This window comes from Agelaius phoeniceus, chromosome 28, assembly GCF_051311805.1.
Source record: "Agelaius phoeniceus isolate bAgePho1 chromosome 28, bAgePho1.hap1, whole genome shotgun sequence".
NCBI classification, from domain to species: Eukaryota; Metazoa; Chordata; class Aves; order Passeriformes; family Icteridae; genus Agelaius; species Agelaius phoeniceus.
Window position 1 is genome coordinate 1,688,616 of NC_135292.1, and position 23,968 is coordinate 1,712,583.

General features: G+C 52.6%; 1 pseudogene across 1 annotated transcript in view; it reads left to right on the forward strand.

Moving 5' to 3' along the window:
• Window positions 1–23,968, forward strand: part of LOC129132349 (uncharacterized) — a 97,887-nt pseudogene that overhangs the window by 29,439 nt on the left and 44,480 nt on the right. The window contains exon 5 of the transcript XR_013185492.1: window positions 1,909–1,914. The product of XR_013185492.1 is annotated as an uncharacterized LOC129132349 (transcript). The remainder of the gene's footprint in view (window positions 1–1,908; window positions 1,915–23,968) is intronic.

The window sequence follows — 23,968 nt, forward strand, 5'->3', positions numbered from 1 at the left end:
CCTCCCAAGGGTCCGGCTGTGCCACCAGCGGGGGCCACATCTGGGGGGACGCCCGGCCAGCCCTGGCCCTGCTGCTCTTCCTGGCTGGGCCTGGAGCTGCTGGGAGCCCGGGCTGGGGGAATCCTCAGGGCTGTGCAAGGAAAGGTTCAGCACAAGCAGCCCTGGAGCGAGATGTGCAGGCAAAGCCATTGAGACAGCAGAGAAAGCGAGAGAGCAGAGCAAGCAACACAACAAACGCACCAAGAGCAAGAGAGCAAGTTTGAACAGAACTTGCAAAGGGCAAAATCAGCTCAAACCAGGTTAGACTGAAGAATAAAGAGCACCAGGCATGGGCTGATGATCCAGGTAAAAAGTTCCAACGTGAGGAGGACGACAGAAGCCTTCATCAAAAAAGCACCAAAAGACTGAAGGCCACCACAGGAGGAACTGACGCAGGCGCTGAAGCCACACAGGGTTGTAAAATCGTGACACAGCTTTATGCAAATGTGAGTATGCTAATGAAGTGTTGTAATTGTGACTTTTAAAATGGAACTGAAGGCTAAAGGAGACCGAGTGGGTTTTTGCCAGAGAGATCCCCCTCGCTCCCTGTGACTGGTGTCACAAGGGTTTTCAGGGTGAAGAAGAGACAAGAATGTTGACTCTATGATCAGAAGGCTTGATTTATTCTTTTATGATATATGTTACATTAGACTATACTAAAAAGCAATAGAAAGGAAAGGTTTTTTCAGCAGCTAGCTAAGCTAAGAATAGAAAAGAATGAATAACAAAGATCTGTGTCTCAGACAGAGCAAGAGTCAGCTCTGCCATGAGTGGTCAAGAAATTCAAACACTCACAGGAGACCAATCACCTGTTGCATTCCACAGCAGCAGATAACCATTGTTTACTTTGGTTGCTGAAAACTGCAGCTTCTCACAAGGAAAAATCCTAAGAAAGGATTTTTCATGAAAGATGTCTGCGACAGCTCCCAGTGCTGGATACACAAATCCCTGCTCTGTCTGCCTGCAAAGTTTGATTTTCTCGCCCAGTTTGTCCCATTCCACCTTTCCCTCCTCTCTCCTCCCCTCTCCCAGCATTCCCCCAGTCCACAGCTCCCTCCCACCTCAATCTGGGGGTCCCATCCCTCTCTTTCCTCCGCTCTCCCGCTCCTTCCCCATCGTTCCCCCAGTCCCCTCCCCCGTGCTTGGTTTTGGGGGTTCCAGGCCCCTCCTGCTCCCTTTGGGGGTCCCGACCCCCCTTTGGTTGAATTTGGGCCCCCCCCCCCTTTCTCCCCGCACCCCCCGCTCCCCCCGCGGCCTGGGGGGCTCCCAGCGCCCCCAGTGCCACCAGTGCGGCCCCAGCTGCCCCCGCACGCCCCATCCCCATCGCCGGGGTCACCGCCCCCCGCCCCAAATTGCGCTCCTGGACACTGAGAGCCATCAGCGACAAACGCTCTGATTGGCTGGGAATGGCCCCGCGCAGTCTCTGATTGGCCAGCGCTGTGAGAGGCGCTGGATTCCGCCCGGCACCCGATGAGTCACAGCCGAGCCGGGCGCTGATTCGCTGGAAATCGCCGGGCGGGGCCAGTGCGCCAAATTTCTACCCGGCAACAGGATCGTCATCAGCGCCGCGCGCTCTGATTGGCCAGAATATGTTTCCGGGTGGGGACGGGAGGAACTGGGCATCCCCAGGAGCCCCTCGGGTTTGGGGCTTTCGATCCCCCTTCGGCCCTCGGGGCGGCCCTGGGGCCACCCCAACACCCCCAAAATGGGGAGGGTCCGCGGGGCCCTTTGGAACCCCCAGAAATGGGCGGGGAGCGGCAGGAGCCGCCCCAAAAAGGGATGGAAGGGTCCGGGCGGGAATGGGGGAGGCTCTGGGGATGGCTCCGGCCCGGATCGGGGCGGGCTGGGATTGAGGGAGGCTCCGTTCAGCGGCTGGTGAGGGGCTGGGCCTGGGGAGGGCTCCGGGATTGTGGGGATGGGGCCATTCCGGGCCTGGGGCGGGGCCTCTCCCTGGGGTTGGGGTCCGGCTTTGGCTCAGGGACCCTCCCCGTTCCTGTTCCGCTTCCCGATCCCGTTCCCGATCCCGATCCCGCCCCCGCCGCTGTCTCCAGGGAATGTCCCTGATCTCAACCCCGACCCCAAACCCGAGGTGAGGTCAAACATTGGGATCAAACACCCCAAATCCTGGGGTCAACTCCCCCGGACCCCAAATCCTGGGGGTTCAAACACTGGGGGGGCCAAACACCCCCAGACCCCAACTCTAGGATCTCAACCTCCCCCCCCCCCCGGCCCCCCCAGCCCGAACCCCAAATTTTAGGCCTTAAATCCCCCAAATCCCAGATCCTGGGGTATCAAACACTCTCCAGTTTGCAAATGTTGGGGTTAAATCCCCTTGACCCCAAATCCTGGAGTTTGAAACATTTGGGGTGTCCAATACCCCCCATTCCCAAAGTCTGGGGTCAAACACCCCCAAATCCCAAATCCTGAGGTGTCAAACACCCCCAACCCCCAAAGTTTGGGGTCAAATGCCCCAATCCCCAAACTTTGGGGTCAAAGGCCCCCCGAACCCAAACTCTGGGGTGTCAAATCCCCTGATCCCCCTACCTTTGGGGTTAAATCCCCCCAAATCCTGGGGTCAATCCCCCCAATTCCCAAACTTTGGGGTCAAAACCCCCCTGACCCCAAATCCTGGGGTTTGAAACAGTTGGGGTGTCCAACTGCCCTGATCCCAAGTGTGGGGGTCAAACCCCCTGATCCCCAAATCCTGGGGAAAAAAACTCCCAAACCCCAAATCCTGGGAACAAAAACCCCCAAATCCCAAACCCAGGTGTGTCAAACATCCCCAATTCCCAAAGTTTGGGGTCAAAAATCCCCAAACCCTGAGGTTTCAAAATCCCTTAAACGCCAAATTTTAGGATCAACCCCACCCAACCCCAAATTAGGATCAACCCCCCTGTTCCCAAAGTTTGGGGTCAAACACCCCCAAACCCCGAATTTTAGTATCACCCCCCCCCCCAGTCCCAAAATTTGGGGTTATTTGGGGTTTATTTGGGGCAGCTCCAGGTGCAATGTCTGCAGAAAGACCCTGGGTACAATGCTGGGAAAAACCCCAATAACCCCTCTGGAACCCCAAAATCCCTGGGGGCTGGGAAAGGGGATTTGGGGTGAAAGAAGAAGGATTTGGAATGCACAAAGAAGGATTTGGGATGAAGAAAGGGGATTTGGGTGGGAAACTGGGTCCCTTTTTGGCGCAGGAGACCTTCCTGGCGCTGCTCTGGGTGATGCTGAAGCCCTGCAGGGCCTCGCGGGCGGCGCCCGCCTGCACCTCGGGCTCCAAGTGCACCCAGGCGATGTCGCGGGGCCCGGGCACCAGGGCAGCTCCTGAACCCCGGGAACCTGGGCTGGGAACGGGGCCAGGAGAGCCCCAGACACCCGGGAGTGTTCCCCAGAAACCCGGGAGTGTTCCCCAGACACCCGGGAATGTTCCACAGACACCCGGGAATGTTCCCCAGAAACCCGGGAATGTTCCCCAGACACCCGGGAATGTTCCCCAGACACCCGGGAGTGTTCCCCAGAAACCTGGGAATGTTCCCCAGACACCCGGGAGTGTTCCCCAGAAACGCAGGAGTGTTCCCCAGAAACCTGGGAATATTCCCCCCCAAAAATCCAGAAATGTTCCCCCCCAAATGGAGAAATGTTCCCCAAAAAATCCAGAAATGTTCTCAAAAGAATGCCTGAAACACTCCCCCAAAAATCCAGAAACATTCCCAAAGAAATCCAGAAATGTTCCTCCAAAAATCCTGGAACATTCCCAAAAAATGAGGAACTTTCCCCAGAAAATCCAGAAACATTCCTCCCCAAACTATACAAAACCAACCCCATTCCCCATGCAGAAACATTCCCAAAAACTCCAGAAACATTCCCAAAAATCCAGAAATCCCTCCCCAAAAAATTCAGAAGACCTCTGCAAAAAATTCAGAAATTCCTCAAAAATTTCCACCAAAATTCAAGAAATTTCCTCCCTAAAATATCCAGAATTTCCTCCCCCCCAAACCCTGGTCTTTCCCAAAACTCCAGACATTCCCCCAAAATCCCGATCCTTTCCCCAGACAATCCAGCCCCAAGCCCCCCTCACCCCTCTCGCCCCCCAGGCCCCAGAATCCCCCAATGCCCCAAAGGGCCCGGGATGCCCGGAATGCCCGGGATGCCGGGATTGCCCCAGATCTCCCTGGGTGCAGAGCATGGGGAGCAGCAGCTCCTTGGGCTCCTCAGGGAGTGGGGCAGGAACAGGATGTGCTTTGGGGCTCTGCCCACAGCTGGGGAAACGGGAGAAAAACCCCAACATCAGCAACAAATCTGCCCCAAACCTGCCCCAAGCAGGCCCCAAATCTGCCCAAAGTCACTCTGGATACACACCAAACCATCTGCCCAAAATCCCACCAAAATCCTCCATGCTTTGACCCAGGGCTGTCTCATCATTTTTAAGCATTTTTCAGAGTTCCAAGAAATGATATCTCAGCTTGGTGGGAAGCCTCCTCTAAACTGATCGCATTGTGACATCTACTCTCAGTAATCAGATGCAGCCCCAATGATTATTACAGAACCACTCCAACAGTTTGCTGGGTTTAAAGCATCTCTGTGCTGAGGGGATTTTGGAGGAGACAGCTCTTGCATGGTTCATTAGTCTGTCGCCCCCAGACCTTTACTCCTCAGCGCTGTTCTCAAGAGCCTTGTTTTAAATGACGTTCAGGGAATTCTCTCCCACTTAGAGTTTGGGTAGTGGCCAGGCCTTGGCTCTTCCTGGATGGGAATTTGCCAACAGACCCAGATGTTTTCTGCATCAAAACTAGATTTGAGTTGCTTTGACTTGGCAATCTGACTCTCTAGACATGACGGTTGAACTCTTTTTAAAGGGAGCTTGGGAATTATTATCTGGAAATAATGATCCAAGTCCCCCCTGAATCGAGGTTTGTCAGCTGTTTGCAGACGCTGGGATGATGGTACATTATTGCAGAGATTGCTATTTACCTCATTCCACCTACATTGTTAGCTTTGTCTGCTATTTGAAATATTCCTGATAGTTGTATCCAAATTATTCCTAATTGCTTTCAGTTTCTTGTCCACTGCATGTATTATTTTACTGTGATGTTGCTTCATACTCATAACAAAAGACATGCATCTCATTCTTAAAAAACAAAAAAGAAGAGGAATGAACACCTTAAGAACGTTCAAATAATGCAATATGAACATGAGACATTTGGACAAGGAATCATTTTGAACAATGCAATATTTACATTAGGAATTTGGAAACAAGATCATCCCATCTAAATCCCAATGGAGTGTACCACAGTGCAGCCTGATTGATTCATTCCCTTCAGGAGAAGATGTGCCTGTGTTTTATCACCAGCAGCTCAAAGCAGTCACCTGTTCATTCCATCAGATACTGATCAGCTCTGAAAAAATGAGGCCCAGTGCAGAGAGAAATAGCCTCATCACCTTGCAGCCTTTGTGGCCAGAGCAGGAGCAGGAGGAGGCCTGGCCAGACACGGCTGTGTCTGGGCACTGACAGAGGCAATTTGCCAGCAAAAGCCTCCTGGAATCCTCATGGTACAGAGCTCCTACGAACCTTCTCCAGTTATTCCCTGTTCCAGCTGCCAGGGGACATTCAGTGATGTCAAAGATCAACATTTCCAGCTCAAAGACTTTCTCATACTTCTGAACTGATTGGAAACAATGGTCATTTCTTTCCATTTCCCCAAGAGACATTGGACATTATTCTTTTGTATTCTCATGCTGCAAAACCCTGTGTCAATGACTTGATAGAATTTGGTAAGTTTTGTTGATTATAAGTGGTCTTTTATGTATCTTATCCCATGTGGGAGATTAGGGACCGGCCGCAAGATCTCACGTTGTTATGGGCAGACAGAACCCCTCCCCTTTACCGTTACTTAGCCCCGCATGTTGTTGACTGTTAACCCCTGCTATAAAAGACCCTCTCTAACCATTAATATATGCCATTTACCATCTACCATATTGGTGTATGCATGTCCTTGGTCCGTGTGGCAAAGGTGCTTCCACCGAGCCATCCTTGACCCGGGACGCCACGCCCCAAGCGGCGGCAACAAGTGATGCCAAGAACCCGGGAGTGATCTGGGAAGCAGGAATTGCCTGGGTGAGTGAACGGCAGCTGGAGCAGCGGGACTGTCTCTGGCAGGGAGGACGCTCCCAGAGGACCGACGAAGGGGGAAAGTCTTGTGCCAAGAATCGGCGAAGGAGGAAGGCTCACGCCAGGAGCTGGCAAAAGAGGAAGGCTTGCGCCTAGGACCGATGAAAAGAGGAAGGCTTGTGCCAAGGGCAGCGAAAGAGGAAGTCTCGCGCCGGGAATCAGCGAAGGAGGAAGTCTCACACCGCAGCTGGTGAAAGAGGAGGTCTCGTGTCGAAAACCAGCGAAGGAGAGGATGTAGCCCCTTGCCAAGGTCAGTTTTAAAATTCACAGACAGTGGGACATAGATTGTGAGCTGGGAGACTTTATCCTCACGGTGTCAAGGCTCCTGCGCATTGGGGTAATTGGGCAGCCGGAGGATATTTTCCACCCGGAAGTGTGGGATGATTGTACTGGGGCCCTAGCAGAGGAGGCTATGTCCTCAGACTCGGGGCGAAATCTAAAATCATGGGGCAGGGTCATGCAGGCTCTGAAAAAGGTTCAGCAAGTTCAGCAGGAGTGGGGAAAGTGGAAAGCCACACAGGACTGTTTGCAGGCGGGGCCCGGCAGGGTGTGGGGGCGGCCACACAGACTGCAGGCGATCATGAGTTTGCTGAGTGTGGGGTTTCACAGCCGCGGGAGCACTCTTTGCAGCTCCCGGCCCAGGCACCCTGACTACGGGGAAAAAGCGGCCATTTTGGGACGGGCTGCTAGAGGAAGCGTGAGGTGCAGCCGTTAGCTTGGAGGCGCGGGGCGCCGCCATTGACTCGGAGTCCGAGGGAGCCTGGGCGGGGCCTCCACTTCATGTACTGCAGGGTGACGAGGCCCAGAGCGGGGGGTCACCATGGCGGCCTGCGGCCGGCGGGGCTGTCGAGGCGGCGTGCCGGGAGTTGAGCCGCCAGGCTCCCAACCGGCCACGGTCAATAGCCACCGCCTCCAACGGCTGCACCTATGCAGGGCCGGCGGGCGGCCTGGGCGGCGCGGGGCGGCCGGACCCTTCCATGGGCTGGTGGCGAGCGGAGCCGGGCAGTGAGGTACTGATGTCCGGGCGATGCATTGCACCGGAGAGAAGAGCTGTGCGGGGCGGTGGGAGTCCTCCCCCGCCGCCCTCAGCAGCAGCGGCAGCTGGGCCGTGCTGGGGGTGCTGACGCAGAACGGGCAGCAGCAGCAGCAGTGGCCCAGCGTCCAGGGTGCTGCTGTTATCAAGTGCTTCTCTGGCTTTGAAAACACCATCGCTTCATCTAGAAAATTTGTAAAGCTTGTTTTGCAGGACTGAATCCTCAGATGCCCCTGCGGCCCATATACCCTGCTTCCTGAAGGCCGCGACAAATCATCAAGCAGCCTGACAGCAGACCATCCCGGGGTCGTGAGGAACTCTGTGACCGAACTAAGAAAGAGGCTGGCACAGAGAAGGACTGGGGGAGAGGCTCAGCAGGAAAGGTTTCAGTCATGGCTCGAAGTTTCGAAGGGATCAATTGTATTATGGTTTGATTGGTCTTTCATCCTAAAGTTTCCTATTTATAAAAGTATGTAAGTGATGTCCATCAATTAGAGTTCGAACTCTGGCCAAGTTCTAGCTCTACTTGAATGGAATAATTGACAATCAGCCCAGATGTTTTCAGCATCAAAAAGTACCATATATGACAGCTGAGCCTGTTTTCAAAGGGAATTTGGAGAAACATGAATCCGGACATGAGTTCTCCAGGCCTCTCTTGTTTTAAGGTTCATCAGCTGTCACAGACTCTGGGATGATAGTTCAGATGTGTTATTATTATGTGTATTATCTGATTGATTTCTGATTGCTGCCATCTTACATTTCCCTATGACTGAAACAGAGCAGATCAATGTTTTATTTTCACACCGGGACCCATTCTTCAGCATCCTGCTCCCGCCAGATGGTGCTCCTCCAGGTGCATTTTACGTCCCAAGCATCAACAAAGAGAAGCCTCTACAAAAAGGCCCTCGTGTCCACCTTTTTGGCCCTCCTGCAATAGTGTTCCTAGACTTTGATTTTTGGGCCTTACAGTTTAAACAAGTGTATACAAGGTGTTTTAGTGTTGTTCTTTAAAAACCGGTTAGAAAAAGTTAACATTTTGTTTTTTTGTTTAAGACGAGTTTGTTACAGTTGTGTTGCATTGTTCAATTTCAGTACATTTTTACCAGTTACACGTTTACCAGTTGTCAGTTTTAACCTTTACATTTTCTATGTTTTTAATTAATCATAAAGGGGGGGAAAAATGTGGGAGATTAGGGACCAGCCGCAAGTTCTCGCATTGTTACTGGCAGACAGAACCCCTCACCTTTACCATTACTTAGCCCCGCGTGTCGTTGACTGTTAACCCCTGTTATAAATGACCCCGTCTAACCGTTAATAAATGCCAGTTACCATCCACCACATTGGTGTATGCATGTGCTTTGTCCGTGTGGCAAAGGTGCAGCCACCGAGCTGTCCTTGACCCGGGACGCCACGCCCCAAGCGGCGGCAACAATCCCATATCTAATAGATAACCAGTGATAACCTTGATGAGATAATGCCCTGACAAGAGTGAGCTGTTTCAGCATCAGAACATAGGAGCTTTTTTTGAATGAACGAGAAGGGGGAGATGTCATAGACAGGTAGGATAATGATAAAAGAAAGGCCTTATGAAATCAGGCCTTGTTCTGCCATACTAACAGCTGGCCTGTCATCTCTTCTGAGTGCAGCTAAGCAGCTACAAGTTCCCATGGGAAGCTATTGTGAGAATGAGACTTTGTGAATGATCTGTTCTGAGGGTGAAAAACGAATGCACCTGCAACAACAAGGGATTTGTCCATGAGAATCAGTGAAGACAACAGGTAAACAATACAACAGAGAGATTTGATGCACAAGTAAAATCTATTTTATTAACCAGTAATAGAATAACTGCTAGGAAATCTATGAACTAACTGAACTTGCACGCGAGGTCAGTAAAACTGTGTAAAATGAATTGTGAGAATAAAGAATAAAGAGTTCTTCTCCATCTCAGCTGTGTCCTCTGGGATTTGGGTTCCCCCCTTCTTTGGTGCTTTGGCTTCTTTCTTTTCTAGCGTTTTGGTTTCCTTTCTCTCTGGGAATTTGGTTTCCTTCTTTTCTGGAGGTTTGTTTTTCTTTTCTGGGGCTTTGGTTTCCTTCTTCTCTGGGATCTTGGTTTCCTTCTTTTCTGCGATTTTGGTTTCCTTCCTCTGTGATGCTTTGGTTTCTTTCTTCTCTGGGGCTTTCGTTTCCTTCTTCTCTGGGGATTTGGTTTCCTTTTTTGGGATTTTGGTTTTCTTCTTCTGTGGTTGTTTGCTTTTCCCCTTCTCTGGTTTTGGGGGTTGCTTCCCCACAGAGACACCCTTCTTTTCCTTCTTCTGCCTCTCTTCCTCCTTCCCCCTCTCTCCCTCCTCTAAGGCTTTTGCCTCCTCCTCAAGCTTTTGAGCCGGCTGCTTCAGCTCCCTTCTGCAGCCAAAACAGAAACCATGGCTGAGAGTCCCCACCAGAAACTTGGGCTCCCCAGTCCTGGCTGGCCCTGCACTTCATTCCTTGACCCTGAGGCCATTCCCGTGAATTCTCCTCAAGCCACAGGGGTTGGGAACATCCCAAGGGAGGGCATTGGTGGAAGGGGACCTCCAGGCCCAGCCAAACCTCAGCTTTGCCATCAGAGGCTCTTGACTGTGCCAGCTCCCTCTGAAGGCACAGCCAGACCCCTCCAGGCCCTGCCCAAGGCTGATCCAGCAGCTCTCTGTGCTGCTGCCTGAAAACGCCCCTTGTCTCTTGGCTTCCCAGTTTAGAGCAGAGCACAGATTGCTGACATCTGCTCATCTCCCCTACAATTCTTACTCAGCTCATTCAGCCCCCTTCCCCCTGGGCATGGCTGAAGCATGATTTTAAAGAGTTCAGATTTCAGCTGAGGCTTAGAAGCAATTCCCATTGATCAGGATGTAAGTTAGACAGGCAGACCATAGGTTAATGATGATGAGATGCTTAAGCTGGAGCTGATTGTTCTATTGTTTACCATTAGGAGCTCCTTTCTAGAAGGAAGTGGAGTCAGTGAACTGTTATAAGAACATCTTGAAACCAGGAGAACAATGGTTTAGCACCTGGGCTTGATGCCAATCAGTCACTAAGCAGGGGACCTTGGATGGTGCCAGAGGGTCACAGAGACCTGATGAAGACATTCCTGACTTCATCCCTTAAGACCACAGACCCAATTCGAGACCATGGACCCAATTCAAGGGAAGAATTGCACAGATGTGAAGGACCAATGAGTTCATTTGAATACAGAGCAGGGATGGGAGGTGCTGGGCTTGTGCAGATGTATTGTATGTAAGATCTTGGGCAATAAAGAGAGGGCAAAGAACCTTGGGCAGCGCAGTCTCGCCTTTTAGGGACGGCTCTGGTGCCGCCCGCCGGTGTTAATAAACACAGCACTAACTCTAATTAGTTAGAGAGTCTCTGCCCGTGGTCTTGGGCTTTAACGACCCATAGCCTGCTCCTTCATCAGAACAATGCTATCAGTCAGAAAGCAGAGGCTGCAGGAACTCCTCTCCTGCAAGGCAGGCTCTTGTCAGGCAGATTTCCTGCTGGAGCCCAGCTGGGACCAAGCAAACCAGTGCTGGCTGCCATGGAAACCATTGGAAGCAGCCTTGTCCCTCTCCTCCCCATGAAACCAACTCCAGCCTGGCCTGAAGAAGTCCTGATGCACAGGCTGGCTTGAAGCACCTCCACTCCCAGCTCCAGCCTGGGCCTGTGTGTCCTGAGCTGGGCTGCCTTGCTGGAGCTGAGCTTCTCCTGTGCTTGCCCACGGCTGCAGCTGCAGGGGAGCCTAAAGGACAGGAGCTTTTCTGGCTGCTGTCCCAGCATAAGGAGAGCCCTGGCAGATCAGCAGTGCAAGGGCTTCATCTGGGGCAGGAGCAGGGCCCAAAGCAAGGTTTGCTCTGTGCCCCACACCTGCCCATAGCACAATCCCAGTGCTTTGGTGAAGAAGGGAGATGATGGAGAAGATGCCACTCAACACCATGGACTTCCAGACCCCTCTAGAGGCAGTGCCAAGGCAAGCCCAGAGCCCAGCTCCCTGCAGGCAGCAGCTGAGCCAGGAGGGCTCAGCACTCAAATAGAGAAGAAGATGTTGTGTCTCAACAGGAGAAGGTCCTTCCTCTCTTGGCAACCAGGGAGCTCAGAGTGGCCATGCCTGTGTTGCTGCTGCCTTTGCTGTGTGGCACCTCTGAGCTCAGAGTCCTTGGAGCAGGGGAGCCCTGCAGGGACAATAACCCATGGCAGAGCAGGAGCCCATGGAAGGCTGACTCACCTGTCCCTGAGAGGGGCCTGAGAGCCACAGTTGATCTCAGGGGGCTCAGGGAGGAGCTGACACGTGAGGCCTCCCCGGGCACCAGCCCCTCGTAGCTGGGGCCTCCCTCCACTGGCACAGCTCCGGGACACTGCAGGTGCTGCTGAGGTGGCCAGAGAAGGTGGAGGAGACCTGCTGGCTCTCTCCTGGCTGCAGCACACCTGGCAGGGGCAGGATACTGAAAGCCTGGGTGGGAGACAGGAGAGATTGAGGTGCTGAGCATGGGAATGGATGCAGAAGAGCATCTTGGAGAAAAGGGCAGCTGTAGCCAGAGGGGCCTATTCCCCAAACACTGCCAGAATCACCCTCACCTCATCCTGCATCCATGTCACTGACCAGGGCAGGGACCATGGGCAAAATCTTCTCCCACACTCACGGGCCAATGCATTAATTAGTACATGACATGAAAGGGAACTGGGATGTCTCCTGGCAGCAGAAATTCTCTCTGATGCACAACTTGCCTTTAAAAAGTTTCAAAACTTCCTGCTTTTAGAAAAGGAGGAGACTCAGAGTGAGAGCTCCTGGAGCTGAGGGAAGGAGTCCAGCCCAGCTCATCTGACTCCTGAAGCTCTTCCCCTCTCTCTCTGATTTAAATGCTGCTTTCTCAAGGTGCTGCAGCAAAAGCTCCTGCCAAAATTTCCTGTGGAGCACCTGAGGAGTTCCAGGGGGAGCAGTGCCCTGCACAGGTGCTGCCCAGCGTCCTTGGGCAGCCCTGCAACGTGTCCTGCACGGCCTCTCCAACAAGCAGCTGCTCCAGCAGCCCTTTGTGATGGGCCTGCAGGGATGGGAGGCCCCTCTGTGGCCAGTGCTGAGGGCCCCCAGCGGCACTGGCAGCTCCAGCCCTGCTGGCCACGCTGACAATGGGCAGGGAGACAGATTCCCTCCTGCCTTCTCCGCTCCCAGGGGAGCGTGCGCCACGTCCAGGGAGCACCTGAATCCCTCCGAGCCTCGTGGCAGGTGAGGGTGCTCAGGAGTTGGTGCTGGCACCTGGAAAACAAGCCATTTTCTGTGCTGGGAGGCAGAGACAGCCACTTTGCAAAGTCTCCCTTTGTCAGACAGCTCCAGGGCCAGCAGGGCAGCAGCAGCTCTGGGGGAAAGCAGAGCCCTGCAAACAGGGAGTCTGGCTGCCTTGGGAAGAGGCTCCATGGAGATCAGGATCATCCCAGCTGGCTCTGGGAGGGAAGCTGGAGATCTGACCAGGATGATGCAGGGAAAAGCCTCTTCTTACACTGGGAAGGAAACAAGGCACAAAATCCCACACTCAGCACAGGCCTGTAGGATCTGAGTCAGCTTCTCCAAGGAAAACTCTCCTGTTTCTCCCTCCCCCTCAGCTGGCCCTGCTGCCCAGCCCACTGTCAGGGCACAGCCCAGCAGGGCAGCAAAAAGGGAGCTCAGCATGAGCAGGACTTGGTGCTGGCAGGCTGGGGAGGCAACACAAGCATGGGATGGACAAGAAAATCTACCTCTGCTCCTGAAGAGCGGGGAAAATCCTGCACTTCTTTCAGGGTTCTGGCTGCATCCTCCTGTCAAATCTTGAAGTGCTTTCATTGAGTTACCGGGCAATCCAAACTTGTTGCCTTCTCCTTTGGTGGTTGGGGTTTGACTTTAGGTGGGTAGAGCTCATCTCTGGAAAATAAGATAACCATGAACAGGGACCTGCAGTGGGAGGGAGGGACACCTGCACGAGAAGCTCCTGGCCAGGATGCAGCCCCTGGCTGGGTGCTGGCACGTTGAACTGAGAAATGGTTGGACCCAGCCCTTCCCAATCCAGGCTGGAGCAAGTCTGTTCCAAAGGCAGCCCAGGGATGACACTGAGGTGCTGCAGCAGCTGCAGCTGCTTGCATTGAGCAACTACAGAGGACAGGCATGAACACCTGGTGGGGATGCAGAAAGCACAGTGGGACAGGGAAAGACAGAGAAGGCAGCAAAAAGGTGAGATTTGAGGCACAAAGGTGAGATTTGAGACACTGAGGGGCAGACCCAGCCAGTGCTGAGCCAGCACAGCCCCCCCAGTGCCCAAGGCCAGAAACTCTGCAGCTCCACCAGGGATTTATCAGGAATGTTCCCCTGACACTGCTGGGGGTTGGTTGACATTGTCCACCACTCCCAGGTGACTCAGGTCGCATTCCCCATCCATCCATCCATCCATCCATCCATCCATCCATCCATCCATCCATCCATCCATCCATCCATCCATAGGCTGTGGTGCTGGGATTCTGCCCAGCTCTGCCAGCCTTGGGCTTGGGGAGATTTCTTCCAGCCATCCTGAGCACTGTAATTGTGCTCTCTGCTCCAGGAAACAAGCAAGAAAGATTTACAAAAAACCCAAACCAAACCACAACAGGGAAACCTAAAAAAACCTTCAACAGCTCAACCCTGCTCAAGTTATTTCTTTAAGGACAGCTACCACGCTCCAGCTGAAATGCTAGGCTTTTGGGGAAAAAGAAAATTACATGTTCACCTCCAAATTGAAAAGGATTAAGGGAAGAGAACCTTTCAAACTACAAATTATTGGCCCAAAGCTTTTACCTTTGCAAGAAATCTCTAGTTAAGACCAGGCTGGCAGTTAAACAACTGGTCCTTCTGGTGGGGAGAAACCCTCCTCTTTAAGGGAAGCAGCCTGATACTTGAAAGCAACTGTTTGGTCAAACTTCAGGCTCCCTGGCACAGCCTGCATTGCCCGTCCTTCCTGTTCACTGATTTACAGGCAGTGCCACAATGGCCCAGGTTCAGATGTTTGGTGCCATCCAGGGAATTTGGCATTGCCATTTCCATATATTTTAATATAAGTTTCAATCCTTGCAACCACTCTTCAAATGCCAGCTTTCCTTTCTTTTACAGAAAGCTCAAGGTTCCCAGAAGTCTTCTGACACCCTCTTTTGTGCTCAGAGAGATGACATTTTCAACCAGATGTTTTCAAAATTTGAAAGCGTAATGAACTCAAATGCCCCTGGATTCCAGCTTAGCCGAACTCCATTCTGTGTCACACCCTGAGATTGCCACCTCCTGTCCAGGAGCTGTTTGTGCCACCCATCCCTCCTGTCCTCTCCCCAGCAGCCTGTGCCTGTTTTCCCCAGCAGAATCCCTGTCCCTGTGCACCCTACCAGGAGCACACAAAAACTCCAGGGGAGTCTGAGTGGGATTTTTTTTGATTTTTGGGGGGGATCTACCTGTATTTTGTTTTATTTTTTGGGGTTTCTCCTGGATTTTTTGGGGTGGGTTTGGGATTTATTTGGGTTTTTTTGGGGGGAGGGTCTCACCTGGATTTTTTGGGGGGTCTCACTTCTTTTCTGGGATTTTTGGGGGGGGGGTCTCACGGGGATTTTCGGGGGGGGTCTCACCTGAATGTTTAAAACTTTTTTGGGGAGGTGTCTCACCTGGACTTTGGGGTTTTTTTGGGATTTTTTGGGGAGGATGTCACCTGGATTTTTTGGCATTTTTGGTGGAATCTCACCCAGATTTTTTGAGATTTTTCAGGGGGGTCTGACTGGGATTTTTTGGGATTTTGAGGGGTCTCCGCTGGATTTTTTGGGATATTTTTGGGGTGTCTCACCTGTTTTTTGGGGATATTTTGGGGTCTCAGCAGCCACAGCTCTGCCGGGCGGGGGCCGGAGCCCTCCGGGGCTGCCGGGGCTGCCGGAGCGACGCGTCCCCGTATTGGATCCCCGAGCCACCCGCTCGGGACCCAGCTCATCCCCGAACACGCCGGTGACAGCGCTGGGGCCGTGAGTGCCCAGGGCCTGCACTGCCACCACAGCTGGGATCTCTGCTGAGCTCTGGGGCTGCACAATCCCACAGGGCTTGGGGCTGGGGTCGAGCACAGCAGAGTCCTCCTTGCCTTTCTGGCAGGGACAGAATGAAATGCAGCTTCAGAGGCACCTCTGGAGAAACTTTAGACTCCTCAACATGCACCGCAACAGCAACTTACACACACGTTTACAACTGCCCAGGACAAAGGTAAAAGGCATAAACAAGATGCAAGAATTGTAGGCTCAGCACTCCCAGGGGATCCTGCAAGGAGGCTGCCAGCACAGGCACTGGTGTCTGTGGATGCAGCAGCTTTTCACAACCCTCTCAGATCTCCCACAAGAAAAGCCCCTGAAGACCAGAACATCAACTGTTTCCTCAGGAGCTTCAACTGCCTCCTAAAGTTTACATTCGGGTAGGATCCTGTTCTCAGCAGAATCTTTAAGGCTGAATAGAAACTAGCAAGGTCTTATCCAAACCCTTTTTTCCCCTAATAATCTCCTCAGTAATATTTGACAGGAGGAGGTGGATGTGATGCCAAACCTGGGGAATGAGCCCGTAGCAGCCAGGAAGGTGGCTGGGATTCCTAATGAGGATCTTCCTCTCCTAGGGCACCTTCAGGTGGCACTCATCGTACAGCAGCACTTGGGGGGACACTTGGAGCTCAGGAACGAGACATCTGGGCAGAGAGATGACCCCAGGGCAATCAGAGATCCTGAGAGAATGGAGAACGTTTCCCCCCAGAGATTGTGCAATGGAGCAGAACACATTGGTCACTGTCCAATGCACATTGAACAGCCCTACAGGGATAAATTGCCTTCTACCTCTGCCCACTCCAACACGTCTTGTCAAGGAGGGCCAAACCCTGAGAGGCAGCACCCAGAGGCTGCCCAGTGCCCCAGGCAGAGCCTTTTGCCCCACAGCTGCCTCAGCCCCTCCTTTACCCCAGAAGGCTTGCAAGGACTCCTGGAACAGTCCCAGTGAGCCACGAGCTCTGGGGGAGCCTTCCCAACAAGGATCAGTGCTCCCCAAGGCCCAAGGAACACACAGCCCCAGTGTCTCAGTACAAATGACTCCCTTCTCTGCCATGGTGCTGCTGCCCTGCCTGAGAACTCAGCTCTTTGCCCCAGCCCTGGAGGGCACGAGACAGCAGCTGCCCCACAGAGGGGCTGATCAGCCCCTGCCAGGCCCTGCAGCTCCCTGGCTCCTTCACTGCACAGCTCCAGGCCCTGCCTGGCCCCGGCTCCACCTGCTTTACAGAATGGCAGCCCAGGCACTGCCTGCATGGCTCTGCCTGGGACAGGGAACAGCCCCAGGGAGCTGCATCCCTCTGGGCAACACACTGACACCCACAGCAGCACAGCAGCATGGGATTCTGCTGTAGCAACAACGACTTTTGGGCTCAGCTCTGACAACATTAAAGCTCAAAATGGGAAGCAGAGGGAAGGAGAAAATCTGGAGCTGACCTGCCACATCAAGGGCTGCTTTCCCCTCGTCAGACCTTGCCCTCCCCACTCTTGCTGGGAGCCACTTCCCCCCTGCCATGGGCCCTCATGGACAGAGCCAGACCCTGACTCTCAGCAGCTGCTTGGTGTGGCCCAAACCCGTGCACGGTGCTCACCAGCAGCACAACTCCACCTCTTGCAGGAAGAAGAAGAGGAGGCCCTCAGGAAATTTGTTCCCCCTCATGCACCAAACCCCAGGCCAATCAATGATATCATTGCTGGTCCCTTTAGAAGAGGGCCCAGGCCCGTGCTGGCTGTGAGCAGGGGTGCTTTTCACCACAGGCTGCTGCCAAAGCACTGCTGTTCTCATGTCCAGCTGGCACAACATGAGGGCATCCAGCAGCACTTCTCCTTGGCAGCTGCAGCCAGCAAAGCCTGGGCAAGGCAGTGCCTGGGGGAGCCAGGCAAGGGCTGGGACCTGGCTGTGATGATCAGGGTTGCCCCTCCCTTGCCAACACCCTCCAGGTCCACCAGCATTCTCTGGTAGAACTCCATCACCGTGTTGGAGCACAGGGTCACCTGGTGGAAGAGAAGAACAGTCAATTCTTCCTTACAAAAGCTTCTTACCCACGTGTGATATCCTCCAGTTCCTGAGGGAGGATTTGGCCTTAATTCTTCTGCTGCTCCATGTGCAGAGCACAGTCTCAGAGTAACAAAAGCCTTCTGGCAATACCAGATTTGTTAAACACCCCTTGCTACCAGGGCACAGGTCAGCTACACTGAAACATTAGACTACAGCTCTATGCACCACTGCATTCAAATTAAGGGGCCAATTTCTCATCTGACTACAATGGCATCCATGCAGAGAAAATCTGCCTTGAACACAATGAGTTCAGCTTCACAGCAGGAACCAGCTCATCTTGCTGTTCATTCAAATCAGCCTGGCCATTTTCTTCTTGATCATCTTCATGGTCCTCCACATCTCCTTCAAGTCTTTGCACGTCCTCTTGAAGCGAAGCCTTCTCTGCTCGATTTCTGTCCTGCGCCTTCTGGCCTCTTCTTCAGCTCTCCGGGCCACTGCTCTCTGCTTCATGGCCGCCCTTCTGCGCCTGAGGCAAAGGAAGAAAGGCAGGAAGAGCAGCTCAGCAGCAGCCCAGTAGGGCCCCTGCTGCACGGCTGCCCAGAGCAGGGGTCCCCAGGCAGGCTTGGGTGCCTCTGGGGTAGCCTGCTCCAGGCCCTCTTTGCCCAGCTCTGCATCCTCATCCCAACTGATCACCACGGGCCGTGGGAAGTGGAAGAGAAGCAGCACCAGCAGGGCAGGGACTGATTTGCACACCATGGTCCGCAGGAGGAGAGAGACAATTTGTGTTGCTTTGCACAAGAGTTACACCCGTGTGTTATTAGGGAATGGCCGCTCCTGCTGTGCCAGAGCACTCGAGCACGGGTGAGAATCTGGTGTCAAAGTGCATTCATGTGCTCCATGTTGCATGGGGCACCTGTGTGCAGGAATACAGAACAACTTCCCTCAGATGGGATCTGCTGTGGCAAGGCCCCTCTGGTTTTCTCCTCCATGCAGCAGTTTGCATGCAGAATGTGGGCAGATGTAACTTGGAGGTCCTCCTGCTCAGCCTTGGGTTCCCCTTGCAGAGCCTCAGCCCCTGCGTTCTGTCAGGGCCCCTGGGCAGGTGGGATATTCCCAGAGGAGAGGGGCTGGCTGTGTCCCCATTGCCCCTGTCCCTTATGTGCCTGTGTTCAGGAGGGCACAGAGAGGATAGGAACTCCTGCCTGCCCCGTGTCCTGTCTGCCTGTCGGGCCTGTCCCAGGGCAGCCGGGCTGTGATTGCTGTGCTGTGTCCCCCTGTCCCTGCTGTCCCTGCTGTCCCTGCTGTCCCTGCTGTCCCTGCTGTCATGGCCCACTGCAGGTTCCACACCTACACAGCCATGGTGGCTCCTGAGCTCTGCAGGGACCCGAGTGACAGTCTGAGTGGTGGCACTCCTGGTTTTCTTGCATTTGGCATCGCGCAGAGCAGAGGCTGGATCACAGCACCAAAGGAGCAGCTGCTGCAGGGGAGGAAAGGAGCCTCTGCATGGCCAAGGGCTGCTGTGGTGCCCCTGTGTCAGGAATTCCCCACAGCTGACACCTGAGTCCAACATGGACACTCACAGACACAGCGTTTGTTCAGGCATTGCCTTTATTGCATCTTGACAGGGACTGCAGCTGCCTGAGGGAAGTCACCCTCCCGAGACAGGAGGGCAGAGAGTGTAATTTAAATTAACCAATTGTGATTGTAGGCATTTGTAGCAACAGTCTATGTACTGTATATATGAATATTAAACAAGACACAAAATAATTATTGGATCATGAAGATTAAGCAATATTTGCTGGTTTAGATAAAAATAAAGTATACTTCAGTTTTGGTTAGCTGCAATAATTCTTAGTAATTCTGATGAATCATAAGTTCTATATAATATAAAGAAAAGTGCCATTATTTAATTACTACTTAATATTAAAATATTTCTGTTATCTTACAAGAGTATTAATCTACATTATAGTAATAAAAAGTTTGGAAAATGTTGCTAAAGAAAGTTATTTTTAAATAAAATATTTTAAATATTTCAAAACTAGTCAAGAATTTGAATCAATCTCCAATCATTGCACCCGATTCCTTCAAATGGTGCTTTCCTCCAAACAGATGCAAAGCCTCTGTATGGAAAAGGGTTAAAATAGATACAGTTAACACAGATAAAATAAGAGAGAGGGCAGAGGGGCAGGGTGTGTCAGGAGCCCGGAGCCTGTGCCCCGGCGCAGGGCTGTGCTGGGCAGCAAGCGCAGCTCTGTGCGCCGGCTGCTCACAAAGATGTGCGGCTCGCCTTGGCTGGCCCAGAGAGCATCTCCAGCAGGAAGCTTTTCTTCACACAGCCACTGCCTGTGCTCCTCCAAAAGCTTGCCCTGCCTACCTTCAGCATCCTGTTTGTATCCCTATTCATCCCAATCAGCCTGGCCATTTGCTTTTCTATTTCTTTCGTGGCCCGGCGCATTTGCTCCATGTCTTTGAATCTCTTCCTAAGGAGCCGCCTTCTCCGCTCAATTTCCACCTTCCTCCTTCTGGCCTTTTCCTCAGCTCTCTGGGCCGCTGCTCTCTGCCTCGTGGCTGCCCTTCTACGCCTGAGCCACCAGCCCAAAAGCAGGAGCAGCGGCTGAGCAATTTGCCAGAGCTGGTGCAGGTAGCGCAAGGCAGCCAGGAGCCAGGGTCCCCAGCCAGGCTCAGCTGGCTCTGGGGGGGCCGCTTTCATCTCCTCTGCACGCTGCTGCCCATCCCCGTGAAATCTGTCCACCACGGAAAGTGGGAACAGGAAGAGGAGCAGCACAAGCCCAGCCAGGACTGCTCTGTGCGCCATGGTCTGCAGGAGGAGAGAGACAAGGCTTTCACTGGGGCTGCCAAGGGAGCTTGTGGGGGCTGAAGTGAGGCCCGGAGGCGCAGGGATGTGAGGGCAGAAGCAGAGGGCCCCGGGCAGCTGGCAGGCAGCAGGGCCTGTGCCAGTGGGCCAGCAGCAGCAGCCCCGTGCCCCGGCCAAGGCGCCGGCCCCAGGGGCTGGCCCTGGGTGCAGGGGGACAATGCAGGCCCGGGTGCGGCGCTTGTGGCCCGGCCCTGGCCCGGCCCAGCCCCGCCACGTGCGCACTCACCGCTTGCCCAGGCTGTGCTGGGCCAGCGTTACCTGCGGGGGCCTTTTCCAGCTGCCCCCATTGTGACACGCTGCCCCTGGTGTCACAGGGGCCAGAGGCATCACAGCCGGGCCAGCCCTGCCCTTGGTGCCCAGCCCAGCTCAGGGGCTCCCAATGGGCCCAGCAATGAAAGCCCCGGCAGGCAGCAAGTGCAGCCCCTCTGGGAGGGGATGGGCCCCAGGGGCTCCCTTCACAAAGCAGGCAGAAGTCCCCACTGATAAGTTTCCAAAGGGAAAAGATTATAATCAATAATGTTGAGTAGGATACATGTTATCAACTATAAAAACACCTGAGGTGCTTTTCCTAATGGGACTTGTTCTTCTGTGAATGGCGTTGGGTGATGGTTGCTCAGTTTTTCTTGCTTGACTATTCCCTGATCCAGTCCATCCAAGACTTCTGTGAAACCTTCCCATTATCAGACAGCAGAAATAAAGAACTCTAGTGAAACCACTTCTAGTCCCCTTCAGATCGAGAAGGTGCAGGGGGGTGGTTCTGGCAGAGAATTTGAGCTGCTCTGGACAGAGTCGCACTGCTGTGTTAGCAGGGACTGGCTGCTTGTGTTTTTCTTTGGATGAACAGAATCTTCCTTGTGTCCCCGGTGAACACATGGAGCTCACACCAGCAGTGCCTCTTGCCTGTTCCCTGCCCAGCCAGACCTTCCAGCCCAGCTGAAATGCCCAGCGTGGCCTTTGAGCACAAAGAGATTGCAGAGCCAAAAGCATCTGTGTAGCCACCATGGTGTTCAGCGGCTGCTGCTCGGGGAAGGGCACTGAGAGGAGGCCACTGCTGCTCTTGTCAGAGCGCTGCTGTGCAGGGATGTCCCTCGCCCTGCTCAGTCCCACATCTGCCCATCTTTTGGCCTGCTCTGAGCTCAGGTGGATGCCATCTGCTCCCAGCAGACCCAGCTGCTCCACGGTAGATGCACAGACATGGAATCCAAAACCTTGAGTATCCCCTGAGTAGCCAGGCATTCAGCTGTTCAGTTTGTCACGACCCACATCAGGGGTTAGAACAAGATGGTTTTTCAGATTCCTTGTGACCTGAACCATTCCAGGATTCTAGGATTTCTCCATGACTGACTTTGGTCCCCTCAAAAGACCTCCTCTCTCCTCTCTTCCCTCCACCTGTGGAGAACGCATTCTGATGCTGCTGCTGCTGTTGGGACAGGTTGGTGGATACTCTTCCTGCCATCCTATGGGAGTAAGCATGACTCCTCTCTGAAGTCTTTGTCCCTGAATCAGTGCCTTCAAATAACAGTTATCTCCCCTCCTTCCTTTTCCATTCAGCACTTGAGCACACACAGCATTTCTCATCGTTTCCACAGAACAGTACAGGTGCCAGTTCCCATCTTGTGGAGCCCTCTGCCATAAATCAGCCTGACAGGTTTATTCTCTGTGTAATGGGAAATGATGACAAGTGCAGCTGCATAATCTAGTTAGCAACTTTCCATAATGACTGCCTCTGGGGGGATTTATGGGTTTTGTCATATGTGAGCTTTCAGAACTCTAGAGGTTACATTTTTCACACTTTTTTGTTGGAATCTCAGTTTATCAGATTTTACTGCAGCATTAATCACATGCAGTACAACCCTGGACTTCACAAATGTATCACAACACCATGAAAAAGGCAGAGAAAACAAGAACTGTTGTGAATTAATGAGCCGGGTAACACATGTCTCACAACAGCGATGAAACAACCTGTGTTCTTCTTCAAGCCGCATCAGAAAGTCCCAAAGTCTGGTTATTTAATTTTTTTTTTCACAAAACACAGGCAGCAGCAAAGAACTGAAACAACACAGCCAGGCTTGAAACCTGAAAGATCTGCAAGGCTGAGTCTATCCTAGTTAATGGTGAAATGATGTGTGAATCTGTCCTAGATGTTCAAATGAAGAAGATTGATTCACAGTTATAATATGGCTTCTAAGCAAAACACTGGGATTATATAGGAGAAATGCGTGTGCCATGAAACAACCAAGAAATCAGAGAGACAGTTCCAAGCTCTACTGTGAAGGTCTGGGAAATGTTCAGTTACCATCTATGGAGTTTGGTGCAGGATAAACTGGAACAAAAGGCCATCATTACCCAAATTGATTTCCTTTGGGCTCTTTTTTTTGTTTGTTTTTGTTTTTGTTTTGTTTTTTTTTTGTTTGTTTGTTTTTTGGGGTTTTTTTGTTTCTTTTTTTTTTTTTGTCAGATAGTGTTTTATAATACTCCAAGAAATATGTTGAAAAGGTCAGCATGATCCATCAGACACAAGCAGGGGGGCTGGGGTAGATCCAACATGTTCCTTGCACTGGAGGGTAGACAGAGGCAGGATCTGGTTTGGGGTCAATCACACCTGGATCAGGGAGGTGGCTGAAACCTGGGCTGGCCAAAGCCTTAGAATCACAAAATATCCTGGGTTGGAAAGGACCCCCAAGAATCACCAAGTCCAGCTCCTGGCCCTGCAGAGGACACCTCCCCAAGAATCCCACGCTGTGCCTTGGCATGTGCTGGTGGGCAGGAGCACAGAGCTGGCTGTGGCTTTGGGTGCATGGGTAAGATGAGATGGTGAGGAGCATCCTTGCTCCCTGAGCTCCTGGAGAGCTGCAGACACTGATCACTGGTAAGGACACCACCAGGGGCATGGCCTGGGGTTGGTGATCTGGTGTCTCCTTCCTGCTGCTGCTTTCTGCTACAGATAACAGCTTGGTGCCAAGGTCTTGTTGCTGAGGTGATAAACGGCTGGGGAGATTCCCTCCCTGCTCTTGTCTGCACGAGTTCTTATGCTCAGCACCAGGAAGGATTGGGCCAGAATGGAGGCATTTGGGGTCTCAGGGCTGAGGCTGAGACAGACAGCCAGGCAGAGCAGCTCCTCCTGGCTGATGCAAACATTAGCCCTGTGCTGGCCAGGCCAGTGATCCATAGCTATGGGTCCACAGTTATGGTGGTGCTGGGTATTCACTGGGAGAAGAGGAGGTGTAAAATGAAGCTTCTGAAGCTGCTTGGGATCCTGGAAGCTGCTCAGACCCCACTTGACCACAGTGGTTGTTTGGCCAGCTGAAGTGATGGAATTTATTGGGCGGTGCAAGGACAGTTTTCTGTGCAAACATGAAGGACTTTCAGGGGGGATGAAATACAGCCTCATAGTAGAAACAGCTGGGCTGAACACTCTTTATTCCAGCTATGAATCTTTGCTCTTAAGAGCAACAGATTCCACCTTTTATTAAACCAGAACTTGTTGTTGTTGTCGTTGTTGTTGTTATTTTGAGGAACATAAATGACCTTTCTTGTTTATTTTATTAACATTTTAAATCATCTGGTCACCCACTGCATGCATGAAACATGAGATGTTACCAAAGTGTAGCTCACTTCAGACAGTGAGTGCTGACAGTTGGCAGATCTGTACAGGTGTCCTCATCCTGTGTGCATTGGATGTTATCCCATCCAAGCAGGCAGTTTAACACAAGCAGCTATTTCACTAAGCTTAATTAACAACAGAAATAAAAACTATATCTTTATAGCAAAGTTGCTTTGACATCTACCATC